This window comes from Maylandia zebra, linkage group LG18 (assembly GCF_041146795.1).
Source record: "Maylandia zebra isolate NMK-2024a linkage group LG18, Mzebra_GT3a, whole genome shotgun sequence".
In the NCBI taxonomy this organism is placed as follows: Eukaryota; Metazoa; Chordata; class Actinopteri; order Cichliformes; family Cichlidae; genus Maylandia; species Maylandia zebra.
In genome coordinates, this window is record NC_135184.1 from 20601217 (window position 1) to 20620791 (window position 19575).

Sequence of the window (19575 nt, forward strand, 5' to 3'; positions counted from 1 at the left end):
CTGCACACACTATTCGAAGCACATAGCGCACAGTCGTAAATTCCCCCTAATTTTGGTATGATCCGAGCTCGGACACTAGCCGACTGAGCACAGCATTTAGGCAGGTGAGGGGAAGAAGCTGCTGCGTGCGAATTTGCTATAGGAGAAGTGCAGACAGAGGAGAGCTTAAGTTTGACCAGGTACCAAAGCAAATCATTCGTACTGTACAAATAATGTAAATATGACGGTGTATCACAAAATATTGATATCAAACTGATCACTTGACCCATATTACGTTACTTGCTCTTTGAGTGAATCAACAAATGGCGAAATGAAAAGCTGAACAACAATGCTGGTTTTTTTTTTTTTTTTTAGAGAGTCTTTACTTGTGTTTATTTCATATTTTCAGTTGTTACCCTCCACGGCTAAATAAAGCACTCTAAATCGGTTTCAGTAAATGAAGGAAACGGTTTCCAAGGCCTAATCCGTGGATCGACTTCCTTCGAGGCGTGGACGTCTATCAGCAGAGAATGTACCTTCACCTATCAGCAGAGAATGTCCCTTAGTCTGTAACACAGTCAAATATAGTCTCAAGTAATATTCAAGTATGCCATTCAGCGTGTTAGTACGAGCTCGGGAGCAGCTTGGGAGAACAAGAAAACAGAGACTGCTTTAGATTGTCTTCCCAAAGTGACTCAACTTTATTCACAAGTACAACAGTTTATATAGAGGGTAAAATTCATGAGACAGCAGATTTATCAGTTTAAACCAGTACAGACCAAGATAAGGCAGCGTCTTCCTGCCCATGGGTGAAGAAGCATCCTTTGTGTAGTTTATCAGTTCAGCTACAATTGTGATTATCTCAGCGACATATTTTCAAGGCACAAAACGAAGAGTTCTTTCATTAGTGAAATCTGAAACAAACCATTTGGCCTTCAACAGGCGTCTAAAAGATTAAGAAACTAATGTAGCTGAGGGAGTGATCTCTGTGGTATTTCAACCTTGTACCAGCTTGTGATTCTCACACATCAATTCTTGGGTCAAAGAGAAAAATAACTAAAACAAAGGGGCCTTATTGAATGACAGAGTTTTCCTGTATAATGTCACTATAAAACAATATCCAGTAAATGCTACCATGGTACTAAAATACCTAACAGTAAATGTACTGATTTACACAACAATGGGCATAAGGGGCTTCTTTCAAAGTAAAATCTCAGGTAAATGTCATTTTATATATTATGCTTTGTATGTTGTTTAATATATTTCTTTGCAAACAAGAGGAATTTCAATAGACTTCAGTATATTTACAGTTGAAACCAGACATTTACATACACCTTTGGGGAAATAAACATAAAGCATTTTTTTTTACTGTTGAACATCAAGTAAACTTTTTTGTTTTAGATAAATAAATATTGAAATATCTTTTAAATTAATTAAACGTCAGAATAAAGAGAGAGAGAGCTGTCTATTTTTTTTTTTACCACTTTCATCAAATTTAGGAGTATATATACACTAAGTTTATTGTGTCTTTAAAAAATAAGAAAACTCCAGATGATTCCATTCTGAGCTTAAGAAGCTTCTGATAGGTTAGCAGAGTCCATGAAAAATAAACATTTAGTCTGATTTGATGTTTTACAATTTAAAAAGTGATTGTGTTTATATCTGAAGAGTTTGTAAATATCTGGTTTCAACTGTGTATTTGATGATGGTGGTGTTTGTCTTGATTGTCAGCACAGAGAGGGAGATGGAGAGGAGAATGAGGACAGAAGAGAAATGGAACAAGAGCCAGGTGAGGCAGACATGTTAGTCAAATGGTTGTTTGCCAAAATTCATTAGAACATGTATCTAGTACCTAGTGTATCTTTTTGGAATACTTGAATAATATTGACCCTGAAAGTGTCATTGATAGGTTCGTTCAGTGCTACTATATTTTGATTCTGGTTCTGTCTTGGTTAAGTCCTGAAGTAGTCCTGATTTTGAACTGTTGTAGTCCTGTTTTAATTCCAGGTCAGTTCTGGATCTTGAATTGGGGTTTAGCAACTCCACAGCAACTCCACCCCCCAGCCTCCCACCCCCCTTCCAATCCCACATGCATACCACCCTTTAGGGCTAAACTCTGGGTGTATAAAATGTCTGGCTCCGCCTCTGGTTTGACTATGCTCAGTGTCAGCGTTGCTTCTTTCCGGTCCCTCCCTCACTCTTTGAGATGCCCATGGTCAAATATCGATGATTGACCCGCAGCTGGAAGACTGAATATCGCCTCACTGTCATGACGACACTTTCTGAAAGAGAAAATGAAATTCAACAACACAGAGATAAGAGCACTACGGAAGAGGATTAGGGCCACTGGGGAAAAAGGTGGTAACATCTTTTTTTCTTCCAGAATTCTGAGAAAAAAAAAGTCAGAATTCTTACTTTTTCCCCAGAATTCTGGAAAAGAAAAGAAAGACATTACTGCTCTTTTCCCCAGTGGCCCTAATCCTCTTCCGTAGAGCACTGTTTCAATGTCTGAGGAAATAAATAAATAAACCTATTCACCTCTATAGTGCTGTGAAGAAGTATTATTCCCCTTTCTAATTTTCTGTCATCAAATAAAGTTAGACAAAGGTAACCCGTGTAATTTTCAAAGAATGCAAATTTTCAATTTTCATGATTTTATTTATTAAGAATAAAGCATTATCCAAAACTACCTGGAGTGAAGTAGGCTAAAAGATTTCAAAAAGCAACACAACCGCCACAATCTAAAGAAATTTAAGAACAACTGAGAAACCAAGTCACTGACATCTGTCAGTTTGGAAATGGTTAAAAAGCCATTTCTAAGGCCTGGGGACTCACAGTGAGAGCCATAATCCACCAATGGAGAAAAACTTGGTACACAGGGGATCCTTCCCAGGAGTGTCCATCCTACCAAAATTACTACAAGAGCGCATCAACGACTCCTCCAGGAGTTCACAAACAATCCCAACAGCATCTAAAGGACCTGCAGGCCTTGCTTGCAAAAAATGGCAGCCGTGGGAGTTCCAAGGAAAAAAACACTGCTGAGTAAAAAGGAGCACAAACACTCGTCTCACATTTGCCAAAAAAACATCTTCATGATCCCCAAAATTTGTCTGTGGACTGATGATACAAAAGTTGAACTTTTGGAAGGTTTGAGTTTGATTACATCTGGTGTAAAACTAACACAGCATTTCATAAAAAGAACATCATAACAACAGTCCAATTGATGGTGGTAGTGTGATGGTCTTGGGCTGCCTTGCTTCCTCGGGACTTGGACGAATTGATGAATTCTGCTCTCTACCAGAAAATCCAGAAAGAGAACGTCCGACCATCAGTTTATGCCCTGAAGTTCAAAAACACTTTGGTTATGCAGAAGGACAATGATCTGAAACACAGCAGCAAGTCCACCTCTGAATGGCTCAAACAAACAATATGAAGGTTTTGGAGTGGCTTAGACTTTAATCAGGCTGAAATGCTTTGACTTGACCTCAAATAGGCCATCCATGCTTGAAAACCCTTCAGTGTGGCTCTATTAAATTCTGCAAAGAAGAATGGTCAAAACTCTTCCATGGCCACAGTTACCTCAAACAGTTACCTCAAACTCTTGATTCCAGTTCCTGCTGCCAAGGGTGGCACAACCAGTTATTAGTCTCGGGAGTCATTTTTTTCTCATAGGGCCCTTAATTAATAAAATCATCATCAAAAAATGCATTTTGTATTTGCTTGGGTTTACTTGGGTTACCTTTGTCTAATATTAAAATTGCTTTGGTTTGAAACATTTAATCATGACAACGATGCAATAAACTGAGAAATCAGGAAGGGGCCAGATGTTTTTACACAGCACTGAAAGTCCAAATCAAGTCTGTAGTGAAAACTACATCTATTATCCCCTAAAATGATACTATGAGCTTATCTTAGAGAGCCGTAAAGAGACAAAAACATCTCACGAGCACACATTTTATAGTAAAATCACTCTATTTTTGGACTACCTAATATCACAAAGTAATAATGATATGAGTGTACCTCTGCATTCTGCTGCCATGATGGGAACTGATGCATTCTTTCTGAGATTACTTCCAGCTTTCCTCTTCAGGCCCATGTTTTCCAGCTCCAGCTTTCTGATATCTGCTTGCATGGCGCTGATCACCTGGATAATTCTCCTTTTGCTGTCCATGGTGCTGACCGCAGTCTTTTCCACCCTGTCTGCTTCTCTCTTGAAGGTACTCAGCCCACCTATAGACACACGTTCTATTCCCACAAATATGCTTTCATTTAAGGCTCATTACACAGCTCTCCTTTGGGTCAACAAAGATATAAGCAGCCAATCAGCAGCAGCAATCTAGTCTGTCATCAGACTGTTGGTGGTGGGGTCACCTGGGGTGAGTGCTATTTTCTTCTTAGTGACCTGATGCCTACCACTTTCCCTCCTCCTGTTAAATATTCATCTGCTCTGTCAATGTAAAGGAACAATTGGTGCTTGGGAGAGGCTTGCCTGTGGTCTAACTGTCTGTCAAGAAGATACAGTGAACCTGTTCCCCATGAACTTAGTCTACCTCTCAACATGGTGCAAATTCATATAGACTGAGGAATAAATTATTAAACTTATGGTTTACACTTTTTTTGTGTCTTAACTTTAATAATTATTTTCTGCCCCAAAAGCCTGGACTGGATTATGTGGCAATAGTAGTAATAATTTATTATAACATCAAAATGGCCATCTATGCCCCTTTGCTGATGCTTTCTAAATCATTATGGCTTGCAGAGGTAGTGCAAGTGAAATCACAGAGCTCTGAAAATTGCCTTCATTCATAAAAGAGTGAAAATATATGAAGTGCATTCGCAGATGACTTCTGCTTGTATCCATGAGCTTACAAATGTAAAGATTGATACAATATTTATTGTACAAATGCACCAAATGTGCAAAATTAAAAGGAAAAAATATGTTTAAGAGGGCAAGCCTGGGTTTTATGCTGCTTTGCTGCTCTCTAGTGTCCAGTAGTCCAATAGCATCATGCTTACAAAATAACCTGCATAACACTGACCTCTTTGGTAGAAACTAGTATCTCATATATCTGACTACAGCAAATGATGCTGCTTTAGATTTTCTCATAAGTCTTTTGTAAGCTGAACCCAGCACACTTCAAGTGTAAGCAGGTGCTGCGAAACATGCCAGCTGCTGTGCATCTAACTGAAAATTACACATCATGAGGATGTTACTTCATGATGTCCTCGTGATGTGTGATATTGGAGGTAAGACTCAACAACAATGGCAGATATGAAACTGCACACAGACCTCTGCCTCAATATTAAGCTGTCTGTTTGTTTGTTTTCACACCGCACTACATAATCTAAGTTCCTCCCAGTGTGGTGTGTGAGCTGTTTGTGTGCTGATAACAACCCAACAGATAAGCCCTATGTGCTGCTGACACACTGACACCCTTCAGGTGATTGTGTAAGTGAAGACTGAGTGCAAGACAGCTGTGTCACAACATGGGTTGTGTTTTAACTCTTGGTTGTATACAGAAGAAGGAAAAATCATTTAAAAAAAGAATATTTACTATACATTCCCAAATGTCCAGCAGGTGGCGTGCACTCTAATTTTTGTGACACAAAACTGGGGCTAATGTTGTGAAGCTTCATGTGCAAGCACATGATATCCTCCATCAGCAGCAGGGTAAGCCCAGAGCCCTCTAATAGTAAGAGTCGCAGAGGCAGAGAGGGTTCAGAATGCAGCAAATGCATTGATCTGCAGTAGTTTTTATACCACAGTAAAGTGCATGTGGTTAAGTCTTTGTGTACTCCTCTACCTTTCTGACAATTTTTGAGCTTGTTAATGTGTTTTTAACATTATATGCTAACCAACAGCAGCCACAGTTTAACATTTATTGTTAGGTTTTAGTGAACTTGGGTAAACATTTCAAAATCAGTTGTTTTCTACCTGTCAGGGTTTCTTCATTGTGGCTTCAGTAATGCCACAATAAATTCATACTGCAAATAATCTTAATGGCAGAATGAGACTGACAGGTGACTTTCAATGATAGCATGAGAATAACTGTGTTTGCTTTGGAAATATTTTGGTCTCCAGAGCTTAAAATATTCAAATTCAAAACAAACATCTAGTCCAACTTTCTGTGTGACAGAGACAGGAATTTATATATCTTGCATGTGGACAACAATGCTACTCAACACTTCACATCTACACAGGGCAGATTGCATTAAAACACTCATTATTGTGTATCATGTCTCATAGAGCATGTTTTTTTTCACAGGCATTATAAGACTTTTGCTATTATAAGACACTTTAGTGGGATTAATACATATTCATATTTTTAAAACATGTTTTATCTGCTGTTGTGTGCTGTGCTGCATGGGGACGCTGCACTCACTCAGAGATAAAAGCATACGTGTACATTCATCCCACTGACACCAAGAGGAGAAAAATAGTTGGCTCACTTTAAAAGAACAATGACAATGACTGTAACTATGGATTAAAACATCAACATATACACAAATGCAATCATATTCAAGAACACATTTGCACATTTTTTTATCTTACAAAGTCCAGACCACTGTAAAGGGTAATGTTTAGGTCATTAAAAATTAATAAGTGTAAATCTTGGAAAAACTCAGGGAGATGAATCTCCAGGTTAGGGTGCTGTTTCACTGCAGGGAGTCTTCAGACCTGTGGTTCGTGTGCTGAGAGAGTGTTAACAGAGAGAAAAAAGCAGAAAATGTACATACTTTTTAGACGAGTCAATGCATGATGGCATGCGATGTAGTTGTTATAAATAAAATTTTAGAAATGAATTAGCTGTTGATGTTAAACAAAGTGTGACTAGTGTCGTTAGTTATGAATTCATGGATTTGTATTGACAGTTTACACTAACACTAAAATACAGGATCGGTATGACAACACACACAGAATTCAGTTCTATAAAAATGCATATATTTATTAGATTCTCTATTTAGCCTTATTTGATTATTTTTTTCAGAGCTGGTTTCCATATTTTAAATTTACCTTGTTTTTTTTTCGGTCTGATTTGTTTCCTTTTCCTTCCCTCTGATTTTACCATCTGCTGAGATGCAACATTATACACAGTGTGACAGTCAACAGAACCATAAGCCTAAAAACAGTATTTATGAGACTGCTACAATATGCAAATATACTCTTTATTTTTAACCATGTTTCAGAAAATAGCTAGCTGTTTCCCTGATTATTGTACAATTATTATTTTATTACTCTGAATCTATACATTCGTTAAAACAGACCAGACAACAATAAGCAATAATGTTATTTTCGCACTGACATTCACACCTATCGGTAATTTAAAATTACCAATTGACCTAACCCCATTATCTGCATGTCTTTGGACTGTGGGAGGAAGCTGGAGTGCCGGAGAGAACCCACGCAAACTCCACACAGAAAAACCCCGGCCAGGCAGTGGAATCAAACCCACCAACTTCTTGCTGAGTTTGAGTCCAGGCCTTACCTAGCGTGCTAATCGTCACGCGCCACATTATGTTATATCACAATATAGTAATATTAATTAATATTTAATATAATATTTAGTTATTTAGTTGTGTGTGGGGGGGGGGTATAATATATAAAACATAATTTTGAATTCATTAGGCTACTTGTTCTTGGTTGATATTGTGTGTTTGCTAGCTTAAGCTGGCATATCTACAAATTTATTGGTGGATAATCAATTAACATGTTTCAATGCACACGTTAATTGATTACCCAACAACTTCACAAACTTCTGTGCAGCTAAAAACCTAGTTCCAGGAACTATTTCTGCAAAATAAAATAAAATAAAATAAAATGGTCCATTGGAGTGAACGGAGATGATGCGACTTTTACTAACCGAGGGCTCTGGGTAAGGCCAAAGGGCGACGGTATAAAGTAGAGGTAATTGATTTTTTTTTCTTTGCAAGTGATTACAGAAGCAGAATTTAATACGTGGCTTTTGCAGCCCTTTCATCACTGCTCGTTGCTTTGCAAATTTGACACCAGAGGGTCGGGACAAATGCAGCTCCCTTCAGAATACCGCACTCATCATTTTAGCCAAGTTGCTGTTGACCTGGTGCCAGCACTACAAAACAGGACAAGTAATTTAATTTGTCACCACCGCTGACCTTGAAGCAGGGAATGTAGGCTACCAGAATCCCAATAGGGAGGCTTCAAGAAAATGTCCTGGGAGCTCGGAGAGAGAGAGAGAGTGGGTCGGACTGTTCTGCTTGAAGCATCACACCCGTTCCCTCATGTCTAAAGGAATACATTTGTCCTTCAGGTATGCATGCACAGATTAATGAAGGTCTAATTCTGTTTTAAAGGTACTGGGGCGCTGTCTCTAAGGGCAGAGGTGATCAAATTACCCATGATTTAATTTGAGGTTTAACATCAGATCTTTAAGAGTATAGCAACACAACACTTCAGTCTTTGAACTGAAGTATTCTGTGCTCTGTGTCTAGCTATTTTTGTGGCATAAAATCTGAAAAATGACAAGTATGCAGTGCTTGTCCTTCGTCAAAAATGTTCCTCCTTAAAGTGAAAAAAAAAATACTGTAGCCAGGGAGTAAACACCATCATAGCAACAGATAACACGACTGCCAGAAAGCATACCGTCAGCAGGCAGTACCACCGTAATCCAAGTCAAGATGTCCACCTGCATGAACTTAATAGCGTCATTACTCGGGAGATACATTACACTGAAGTGTCATTTCCCTGTGCAAGAGGCTCTAAATCAAGGAGGGCATGAGAAATGTAGGGTGCATCGGCTTTTATTATGTGATGCATGCCAAGTTCTCTGATGCCTCTGTCTTTCATGTTTACATACCTCACAAAGTGTTGAGGCAGTATTTCATTTGATTGGCTTAAACACATTTAAAGGGTTGTTTCAGAAGGCCTCGCAGTAAATTTAAAAAAAAAAAAGAGGCAGAGAAACTGCTCGGTCATTGTGTTTCTGTGCAGCTGTTTTGTCTCTTTGAGCTGTCGCCACAGTTACCACGATGATATGACACTGATAGGTTAGATAAATTCTCAGATCCCCAAGTGTTCTGTTACTTTATTACACATTAGTAAGGTCCCGAGGGAGAGCGCATTCCCAATCCTATCTCTCATCACCCAGAAGCAACAAATGTACTAATGACCTCTTGCAGCCGTGTGATGTGACGTGATGCGATCTGATGGTAACTGCAGCCCTATCGAGCTGACATCTTATATCACCCTGGTCAGAATTTAATATTGGTCGTAAAGTCTAAATATAAGGCTTCAGCGACTAAGTTGTTTAACATAGAGCTGCTCTAACTGTCTGGCAAAAACACACACGCAGGGGTAAGAAGTCTTGAAGGTGGCGTGTTTACTGCTTGCCGAGATGTTCTGCTTTTGAGATTATTATGATGCGTGTGAAATGTTGCAGCAACTTCGACCAAGCTGTTTAAAAGAAGCTTTTAAGCAGCGTCCTCCTTTTCCAGCATGCCAGTGTTTCAAATAGAGACCTGTAGGTTTTCCAGCCATTTGGCACGGTCTTTAATGACATAGCTCATAGCCACAGTCCCATTTAGCAGCCTTCATTATGACTCACTAATCATAGGCTACATTTGTTTTTCTTTTTCTCTCTTCTCTTTCTCTCTACCTCTTTCTTTCTGAAAACTTTTAGGCCTCTGCCTTCCTTTTACCATTCTGTTTATCTTCATCTTAGCGAGATGAATCCAGTAAGGACGCCAGAGCTGCTACTGGAGAAAGTGTTTGTTGACTTTTCGGCACAGACTGGTGCTCTGTAGGGGAGCAGTCTGTTATTTATGGCTCAGGGCCTCATGTGATTGGCTGAAGAGAGATGTAATTATGTCTGGCGCTTTTTAGAATTGCAATAGGTGCCGTGTTGAGTTCACTGGTTGCTAGGTTACTAAGTGAAAGGATTTGTACTGTATAGAAAAATTTCTTTTTCATATAGCCTTTGCTTGCTGGTCAGTGACTGTTCTTACCCTCGGCCCATTGATGCAATTCTTACTGAGTAACTCATTGTGGCTAATTGTAGATGTGCCCAGATAGTGTGTGGATGTTATCTGTGTCCTGTTAGGGATTAATTCAGAATTTTGTACAAAACAAGGTGAGCAAATGTTATTCCTTCATCAGTTACCTTTGAACTATTTTGAACAAGAGGAATGGAAACAGCAGCCAAAGCCAGTTTCAGTTCTAAAGATGCCTGACTGGTATTTTAAGACAGGCTTGAAATGAAGAGAAAATATTTGGTGTGCAGTCGTTGTCAGGGTGAAAGTACTTTTGAGCTGATAGGAAGTAACACAAATATTCAGCAATGAAGGTATGCAGAAGACCATCTCTGAATGCACAAAATGGACTACAGCAGCAGAAGACCACATCGATTACTGCTTCTGTCAGCTAAGAACAGGAAACTGAGGCTATAACTTGCTCACCAAAACTGAACAAAAAAAGATTGGAGAAATGTTGGTGTGTGAGAGCTTATATGAGGGTTTTTTTCTGTTATCAGAATTTGGTTTGGTCTGTTAGTGACATTTCATCCTTCACATAGATAGTGTTAGTAGGAAAGGAAGTTTTAAATAGCTGCAATGATGTCCAGTGAATTGCTTACATGCAGAGGTGAGAAATATGAGATAAACAAGTCTCAACGACTGCTTTAATAGCCGGTGAGGAGACCGACTCAGAGTCAGACACAAGCAGAAATGATTGGATATTACTTTCAAAATTATAGTATTCAACTCCAGTGAGGGAAGATTAATTCAATTAACAGTTGTCCATAACACAAGAGACGTGCATAATTATCTTCATAAAAACAGTCAGTGATGGGGCCTTTATCTCCTCATTATGTAGGGGTGGTCAGACGGGAACCTTGAATAGGCTGATGGGATTATGTCAGCTTGAATTGGTCTCTGTTGAGGTTATTACACATGCATGCAGTGAAACGGAAGCCAAGTGTTTGTCTGCTCACTATAGGTGGTGGGAACTGAAGACGATACTTGAGCACACCACCATACATAATCCTATTGTGTGCTCCATACCATGGCTTATGTGATCACTGTCTTCAAGAATACATGTGTAGTTATATAAACACAGAGATGCGAAAGCAGTTGGGGCTCAGTGAGTAATCCTCGTCTAATCCATTTATTTTAAATACATGGGCTGTCATGGTTATTAAGTAGTGATGTGTCTATCATTTTCGTGTGTGCACATAGTTGCAACACTGCCTTCGACGTATCTCACACCCCGGTTCCAAAGCAAAAGCTTTGAATGCCAGTGCAAATTTGCATTTCTTTCAGTCATGGGTTTATTTAGTCCACACAAATTGGAAAATACTTATGAACTGAAAAAGAAAATGTTTTCCTGGGTCTCACCAGAGTTGAAGCCAAGTATCTTCCCCTTTTCTCTCTGTCACATGAATATCAGCCAGATCACGATGGGGGGAAAAACAACACTTCCAGGCCTGCAGCATCTAGTTATCTACTTTCTGTGTAGGCTGGAGTTATTAAAGATTGCATGACACAGTGTCTGGACCCGGCTGAGTGGATAGTGTAAGTATAGACGCTGATTAGTTCTCTCTTCTCACCTAATTACTGGTGTGATCCTATTGCAAGCTGTTGTGATCATCGTGTCAAAGTCAGTTACAAAGTCAAGTTGTCCGTGTATCTAATGAAAGCAGTGTAAAGATAAGATGGTTGTAAAAGTGTCTAAACTGGCTTGTTAAATAAACTTTGAGTTGGAGTAATTCAAGTAGGTGGTTTGTTAAAATATTTACGCAGTTCTGTCTGTGATGCTTTATGACGTTCAGATCTAGACAGCCATTTAAATGGCACATCTGTATAACAAATTTTGACTGTCACCCCTTCGCTTCTTTCTCTCTCTCTCTCTCTCCCTCTCTCTCTCTCTCACTCTTTCCAGCTCCTTAGTTTAGTTAGGTATGCAGTAGTGCCACTTGCAGACGGCAGTGTCCTGGTAGCCCTAAAAAGGGAAGGAGTCTCACTCTTACTCCTGGCAGCTCGTGGAGGAGCGAAGGCTAAATTAGGCCTGGTTTCATTGACTTCCAGTCCACCGACTCACAGCAGCCCTTCAGCCCATAGGAGGGGAGGCCCAGTGGTGATCAGTGCTTCTGATCCTTCCTCAGAGCTTTCCCTGACACTGTCTGGGTAACTGAAGTCAGATAGAGAAGTGAGAAATCTGAATACAACAGAAACATTCACAGTTTGTGAGGCTTTTTATTTTAACATCTCTATATCATCATAGTCATGCTGCTTACCAACCATGTAGTAACAGCCTAAAATGACCCTTTTTGATTTTATAAACCTTTATGCCTTATAAAAGCATCTTATCCTCTTAATTTCACAATATTAAGGTTTTGTTTAGAGCCATAAAAGTTGAAGTTCAATATATTATGACTAAATCATGTTGCAAAGCAACCACCTAGCAATGGATTTTAAGGACCTATTTTTAGCGTATAAACAACATCAACAGCCCATGTTTTGTTTTTTTCTCTCTGTGCCATTAAGTGTTACTGGGACATGGGCACGTACCAGTTATTACTGTGTACGTTCTTCTGATTATTTTTGTAAGAATTACTTTGAGAGTCATAGGATGTATTTCAAATTTTGTCATAAGTATGATGATTGTGAACCTGAGGGTGGATAGACACACTTGTTTAATACTAGCAGGTTATCCTAAAGTCTACTAGCTGTTAGCTGGCTGTACAATTACATGTTTCAGTATGCTACAGCTGAATAATTCAGGCCTGGAAGTCTCTTCATGTGAGCCATATTCAAATTGAAATTAGATTGTGAACTTTATCGAGATTGAGATTTAAAAAGTTGAACATATGAAGGTGTTTTCATTTATGGCACACAAAGCCATAAAGGATCTTTGAAATTCTTGCTAAAGAACACCATATATCACTTTTAAATGCTTTGCGGCTCTTTTTACTGTATTGAAAGAGTAGCTTCAAGCAGAGCACAAGCAACGGTAGCACTTTAACAGTGAAGCTAGAACTGCAAATTTTGAAAAGTACTGAAATGAGACAAAGAATGGAAACTGCACTGACCTTATTTTATAGGACTAAATCCTATTTATAATATATATAATTCATGTAATATTGCTAAGTTACATGCAGTCACACTCTGCTGTGAAAGATAAAGCTGTAGCTACTCAGTTGTGTATTTTTGCTGATAAAATGCTTGTTGTTTGTCTCCTACCCTCCTCTGCTCTTTCTCCTGCACTGAGCTGTCCTGTGTGATTGACCGCGTCTCTTTCTCTGTGCTGGCAGTCGGAAACAGGTGCTGAGTGCTGCTGAGTGTTGCTGCGTGTGTGGGCCCCAGGGGCCTGGTTCAACATTCCACTGATAGTTTGATAGACATGGGCTTTCGGGTGGAAGAGGAAGGGCCTGCAACAACCTCGCAGAAGAGGAATCAATGGTGCTCTGTTATGATATACGTGTTTTTAAGGGGATGAGGTCATATTGTCGAGCTGAAACCCCCGTTTCCTTTTGAAGTCAGTCTCACGAACAGCCTCTTCAACACTCCACTTCCTGATTTGTAAAGTCATCTAACTTATCTCTTAGTCTGCAAACTATAATGTCTCAATCAGTTCCTTTTTTCGCACCTTTTCAAGCATTTGTACATGTCATTGCGGATATATACTGTACAATATATGTTGCACAGTGTGTTGACACGTAGTTTTGCAAATGGGCGAAAAGAGGAAGTTACAGAAAGGGGATACAGAGAGAGGCGGGGAGAATAACAAAGCGACCATATTTGGCAAAAGTAGATAATGCAAGCAGAAGATGCAAATGAGATAAAGAGTGGTTGTCATGGAGACTTGATGTTGCGCAGTGATGGTTCGCTGTAAACCTGACCACATTTGTGGTATAGCCGTTGCCAAGCAGAAGGTGCTATTATGAGAGTGAGAGAGAGATCAGAGTTAGAGAAGTAGAGGAAGAGAGAACTGAAGATGTTAGTAAATCCCACAATGCATTGCAGCAGCATGACCTATGCTGAAGTGGCTTTGTCGGTCCCAGAGGCACATCAGCGTTAGACAAACACGCAGGTAAGCTCTCTGTCTGTAAGTTTTCCCTGCAGAATTGATATGATTAGGTTATTTTAACCGGTTCTAAGTGAAATTTGTTTGTAATTTCTATTTAATACTTCCAATTGGTTTGGTTGGTATTTTTAAAAAAATATTTAAACAGCAAGCTGATTGACTTACTTTCTTTTCTGCTTCACAAAGAAGGAAATGTCAGTCTCCGTTTGATGTTAACATGCAATATTTTGTTCTTTGTTCATTTGTCAAATTTGTCTCTTCAGTGGGGTGCGTGTTGAGGGTTTTAAATGGAAGGAGACTTTATATGATAAACACAGCAATACATACCCATAGGCTACATTTAGAAAATTAGATAAAAGCTAAAATGAAAAGGGCCTCTTTGCAGAGGGTGTTTCCATTCGTTTGCTCCAAGATAAGCTTAAAGCCTGAGCTCTGCACACACATACATGTGCACTGTGGTGTCAGATAGGGACAAGACAGCGTGCTATTTCCTCTCTGTGTATTTCAAAACTGACAGCTTGAATTGCACCTGCTTCCCCCACCATGTCAAAATGGAAAGAAGTTAAGAGAAAACCACAAAGTATGCAGTAGGGAAATATGACTGCAAATTTTCACAAGAGGAGGACTCTTTGTTTTGCTTTTTCTCTGTTAAGTTGTTTAAAGTGTAGAAGTTACCTCAAGGGGGTATTTTTGTTTTGTCATTCTGCAGCCTCCAATATATACTCTTGTGAAATCGCTAATGTTAAATGCGATTTCCTGGGGGTTTTTTTGTCTTTCTTAAAGACTTTATACGATTGAGTGTAATTGTTTTTTTCTGCAGTTCTTTTTCAAGGGGGGGAGGACTAAGGAATAAATGAGCTATTTGAGTTTGGCATATAGAAGCTCTGGAACATTTCCACAGAGGAGTGAGAGTTCACATCAGCCAGATACTGTCATTTACAGACAGCTGAGAAATAGCAGAGTGCTGAGATGATAGGGATGCTTAAGGTGGAAAGCTGAGTTCATCAGGGAGGAAGGAAAGGAAATAAAATGTTAGCCATTATGTTTTTTTATGTGACAGAGACAGAAGGGCCATCAAGAAAAGACTGTGTTAGCGTTGAATTGAACTGAATTTTGAAATATTAGGAATATTTTATTATCTTCTTTTCTACTTCAGTAAATGAGGAAGATATGCAAAAGACCGATTTCTTTTCATATATTTATAAATACAAATACACATAAACTGATGTGGCAAAGGGAATTCCCAGGCATTACTTAGGCTACTTTAGAGACTTCCCTAACCGTACAGAACCACAGAAGAAACTATACAAGTGTTTTTACAGGCTGAGTATACTCCCCATGAGTAACTTGATGAACTTAGAGTGTAAAAGTGGTGGAATTCCCCTTCAAGCACATTGAATACACTCTCTCAAGCGTGTGCGCACACACACACACACACACACACACACACACACACACACACCTCTTCCTGTTTTCGGTTTGTACCATAAGTATGTGTGTTAACAGTTTGCTCGACCTCAGTGTGTTTATTCCTGTTGCTTTTTGCGCATCCTTTCGCAGCTCTACAGCTTCACTGATCTAGAGAGCACAACATCTCTGTGAGATACGAGGCATGTGCAGAAAGAAGGCAAATCATTTGGCCGGTGTGACACGAAAAGAAATATGAACTATAAAAGTAGAAGTAAGCTCCTGTTGTGCACTCGATCAGAATGAAACTTGTCAGAAGCAATGAGCGAACATTTGGTAACCGCACAATTTGGCTCTGCACTCGTACTTGAAGTTGGTGAGAGGAGTATGATCGAGGGGATTATTACGAATTGACAAGCACTTATAAAGCCTTTAAGGCAAGTTTAGGGGAATTAAGATGCATTCATAAGTGAGATAAAGCTATGAAAAGACAGATTTAGCGATATCATAAAGAAGAGAAATATGAAAAGGATGCACACAGTGTACACTGAACTGCAGTAGAAGAGGGGAAATTCCACATTAGTGTCTGAGTTTCGCAGAGAGCCCAGATCTTTGGAGGCGTTGCTAATATGTCTCCTATTGAGCCAGATCATCAATCACTGTGTTTCTTTATTATGGGTCAACGAAAGCTCAGTGCCGTCAAACAGATTGGCCTTCTAATCTAAAAGACAACAAGTCTAGCAGGGTTGTTTCCATGCTTGGAAATAGATCCTTCCTTCACTAATGAATGACTGCTGGAAATAGATCAAGGCATGCACGTTACTGTTGTAGTTAATAACGCCACTGTCGATCAGAACTTGCATTAATGCTTTCAGTTCTTTTGTCTGCGGTGCGCACTGTGTTTTTGCTCTCTCTGAGTTTACCAACACATTGCAGAAGTGTTTATATGGCTATAGGTAAAGGGTTAGCCGTGCTGCAGGGGCTCAGCCACAGATTGTCACCCTGGGTTTACAGTGCTGCTGTGTAAATTGGAGATGACTTATCACCAGCTTTGTATTAAACAGAGCTGTGCAGCCATTGAAACAAGTCCAGCAAGATAGCAAGGCTAGGAACAGAGAGACAGTGGAGGTGTGACAGTTTTACATAGGAGAGGCAATGGTTTAAGCAGTCTTTCATGTACGTATAGGCAAATACGCCAAAGAAAGAATGGACCCTTACATCTCCAAGTGAATATGTGTGAGCTCAGTTAATTTACGTTCAGCGCTATGCAGCATTAACATGCTTTGTATATGAAAACACATTGCAAAGATATTTTGGATATAGGGATGCATTTTCCCGGTGATGGCAATCAAATGAAAGTGAGCCACAGACAATATGCACGAACTGGTCGCAAAACTTGGCGTCAGCACACGCTCGAACTTTGCAAGGATTCCTGCAGACGCCAGGGCCACTATCTCCATAGCTACCGGATATTGCAGAATCGGGTCCAAATCAAATTCTTGGAGGCTTCTATTGGATGCATGGGTTGCAGCAGCAGAAGCCTGGTGTCAACAACAATACAGGCGAGTTGGCAGGAACAGCCGCCTCTGTGTTTTCTGAGTTAGCCTTTTTCTTAATATGTTGCTGACCTGCAACCAAACTGCCCTGGTCTGCATCTTTTTTTTAAAGAAGTAATTTTAAAACTATAACCACTTATTGCAGTTTCACTTTGTAGTGCTTTTATAATGTGGGCAGGAGCTAGTGTGAGCTAAGGGTTGCATGCCAAGGACGGAAAGCAGTATGAAAGTGAGAGAGAGGATCTGGACAGAAGCCAGGCCAAATCTGATGCAAAAACCCATCATAACTGTTGGGTCTTTCCATAACTGTTTCCTCCACACCCCATATTCTATTCATTCTTTCCAATTGCCATTTATTCCTTTTCTTCCTGACCTCATTAAGACCCTTCCTTCACCCATTCTTTTCCTTTCTGGTTGTATTTAACATCACTCTCATGACTTTTACTTCTAAAGTCCTCGCTGTGCATGACCTTTCCTCACTGGTATGTTTATCCTGTTACTAATGTTCATCTTTTCTTGTTGCTGGGTTTTCCCAATCTTTCCTACCTGCCTCTTCCCTCTCTCCTACCTCAGCCTCACTGAATAGGCAAGGACAGTGCTGCTGTAACTGAGCCAGCACTTCCTGGTGTTTTTGGAGGGGGGGCGTGGCCAGCTTCAGTGGGAAAGAAAAGGAGGGAGAGGGAACTGCAGGATCTGTATGCCCAGTGCAGTCCGGTCTCCCTCCCTCCTCCTCTTCGTCGTCATCCTCCTCCTCCTCCACAGCTGTTGCCACTGCCGCCCAGTGAGCACTACTTTCCTGCAGCAGACAGATGATCCAGAGGCAGGGGAGTCAGTAAAGACACAGCCCAGCCCCGTCTCAGCACAGCTCTGCACAACCCAGCTTAGCCACTTGGAGAGGCAGGGGAGGGGAGACACTAGCGCACACAGCCAACGCTGCAACGCATACACACACAACCGCACAGACAAACACTCCTCCTCTCTCTCTCTTGCTTTCTCCCTATCCGCTCTCCCTCACTCTGGGTGCTCGGCTCCGCGCACAGCTCCTTTACTCATTCGCTGCTGATTCACTCGCTCACTCGCTTGCCTCCTCTTCTGCCAGTCGCTCTGCCTTGCTGTGTTCTGCCTGCCTGCCTGAGAATGGTCCAGCCGGTGCCTGGGGGTCTGCTGTCGCGGCCTGTCTGAATACACGCATAAACATACAGAGCCAGTCGACACGCGGAAGCACGCACACACAAACTGGAGGGCAATGTGAGAGGTAAGAGCTTGGTTCATAACCCTCCTCCCTGCCTCACTGGTTTATCTAGATCTTTCCTCCTGTGTGTGTGTGTGTGTGTGTGTGTGTGTGTGTGTGTGTGTGTGTGTGTGTGTGTGTGTGTGTGTGTGTGTGTGTGTGTGTGTGTGTGTGCTGCCTTTACTTTCCAAAGTAGGCACTTGTGCAATGGAGAATAGGTAGAGATGTGGAGATTGCTTGCCTTGGTGTCTGCTCTCTCTGTGTGTGTGTGTAGGTGTGTGTGTACCACATGGCTAACTTCCATTTGTTATGGCTTGTTGTGTGTGTGTGTGTGTGTGTGTGTGTATCTGTGTGTGTATTTATATATGTGTGTGTGTGTGTGTGTGTATATATATATATATATATATATATATATATATATATATAGAGAGAGAGAGAGAGAGAGAGAGAGAGAGAGAGAGAGAGAGAGAGGCACGCACACATTTAGACACATTCTTGGCTCACACCAGACAGTCACACAATAGCTCGTTCCTGAGGGTAGCGCTAGTTAGCAAGAAAATTTGCTTGTGTGTGTGTTTAGAGGGCCGTGGTTGTTCCAGGAAGCAGTGGAGAGGATCAATAGATCGCCCACTCAGCTTTCATTCCCTCTGCCTGACTCAACATAGGACATGTTTGGAGTTATCCTTCAGGGCTTGGTTAACAGGGAGAATGGTATCATTTGACTCTCCTATACGTCTTCCCTCTTTCTTGCTGTGTCAGCCCAAAGCGAAAGCATGGATCTACCACATGTGTGTTTCCTTAACATGAGTGACCTGTGTAAGGCAAACTCCCGCCCCGCCGTATGTAAATTATGTGTGACATGTGAAGCTGGTGCTACCTTATATGGCAAGCAGTATTTCAGTACGTTAGAATGTTTGCCAAGCATTTCGGGTCGCGGGAGGAGAGAGTGTGTGAGGGGGTGACTCTGTCTGTGGGAGTGTGTGTGTGTGTCTCTAAGTAAGTGTTTGCATGCGTCTGACAGAGGGGGGAGTAACCGAGAGAGAGAGAGAGGAAGAAAGTTACAAAGAGAAGGGAAGAGGGGAAAGAAGGACAGAGAAACATGGGAGAAGGAGACCGCGTAAATGGAGAAGGTTTTACTTGTTGATCTTTAAACGGGAGTGAAAGTAAGTCGACTTAAGAGTTTACTTTGTTTGGGTGACTTGCAGTGTACTGTAATACCTTTTTTCCAAGCGATTACAGACCAGGCTGGTTTGTCCGTGTAGATCAGACTGGTTTATAAGGAACGAAAAGCATTTTAATTCATACAATAATATCTTTTAGCACCAATTACATTAATTTCGCTGTTT

General features: G+C 40.6%; 1 protein-coding gene and 1 long non-coding RNA gene across 29 annotated transcripts in view; both read left to right on the forward strand.

Annotated features, from left to right (window-relative positions):
• The first annotated feature begins 95 nt into the window (after positions 1-95).
• On the forward strand, positions 96-4174 carry LOC143413532 (uncharacterized). The gene is made up of 3 exons (XR_013094134.1): positions 96-179; positions 1711-1768; positions 4070-4174. It is a non-coding gene; the product is annotated as an uncharacterized LOC143413532 (long non-coding RNA).
• A 9726-nt stretch (positions 4175-13900) lies between these two features.
• The window catches only part of mbnl1 (muscleblind-like splicing regulator 1), a 43595-nt gene continuing 37920 nt past the window's right edge, over positions 13901-19575 (forward strand). For 3 of the 28 annotated variants that reach the window (XM_076876272.1, XM_004542588.6, XM_076876276.1), the window contains exon 1: positions 17856-18253. The gene's annotated coding sequence lies outside the window, so the exon portion shown is untranslated. Of the gene's footprint in view, positions 14042-17855; positions 18254-19166; positions 19393-19575 lie in introns of those variants that run through there. The other 25 variants (XM_076876274.1, XM_076876281.1, XM_076876295.1 and 22 more) reach the window with 15 other exon arrangements.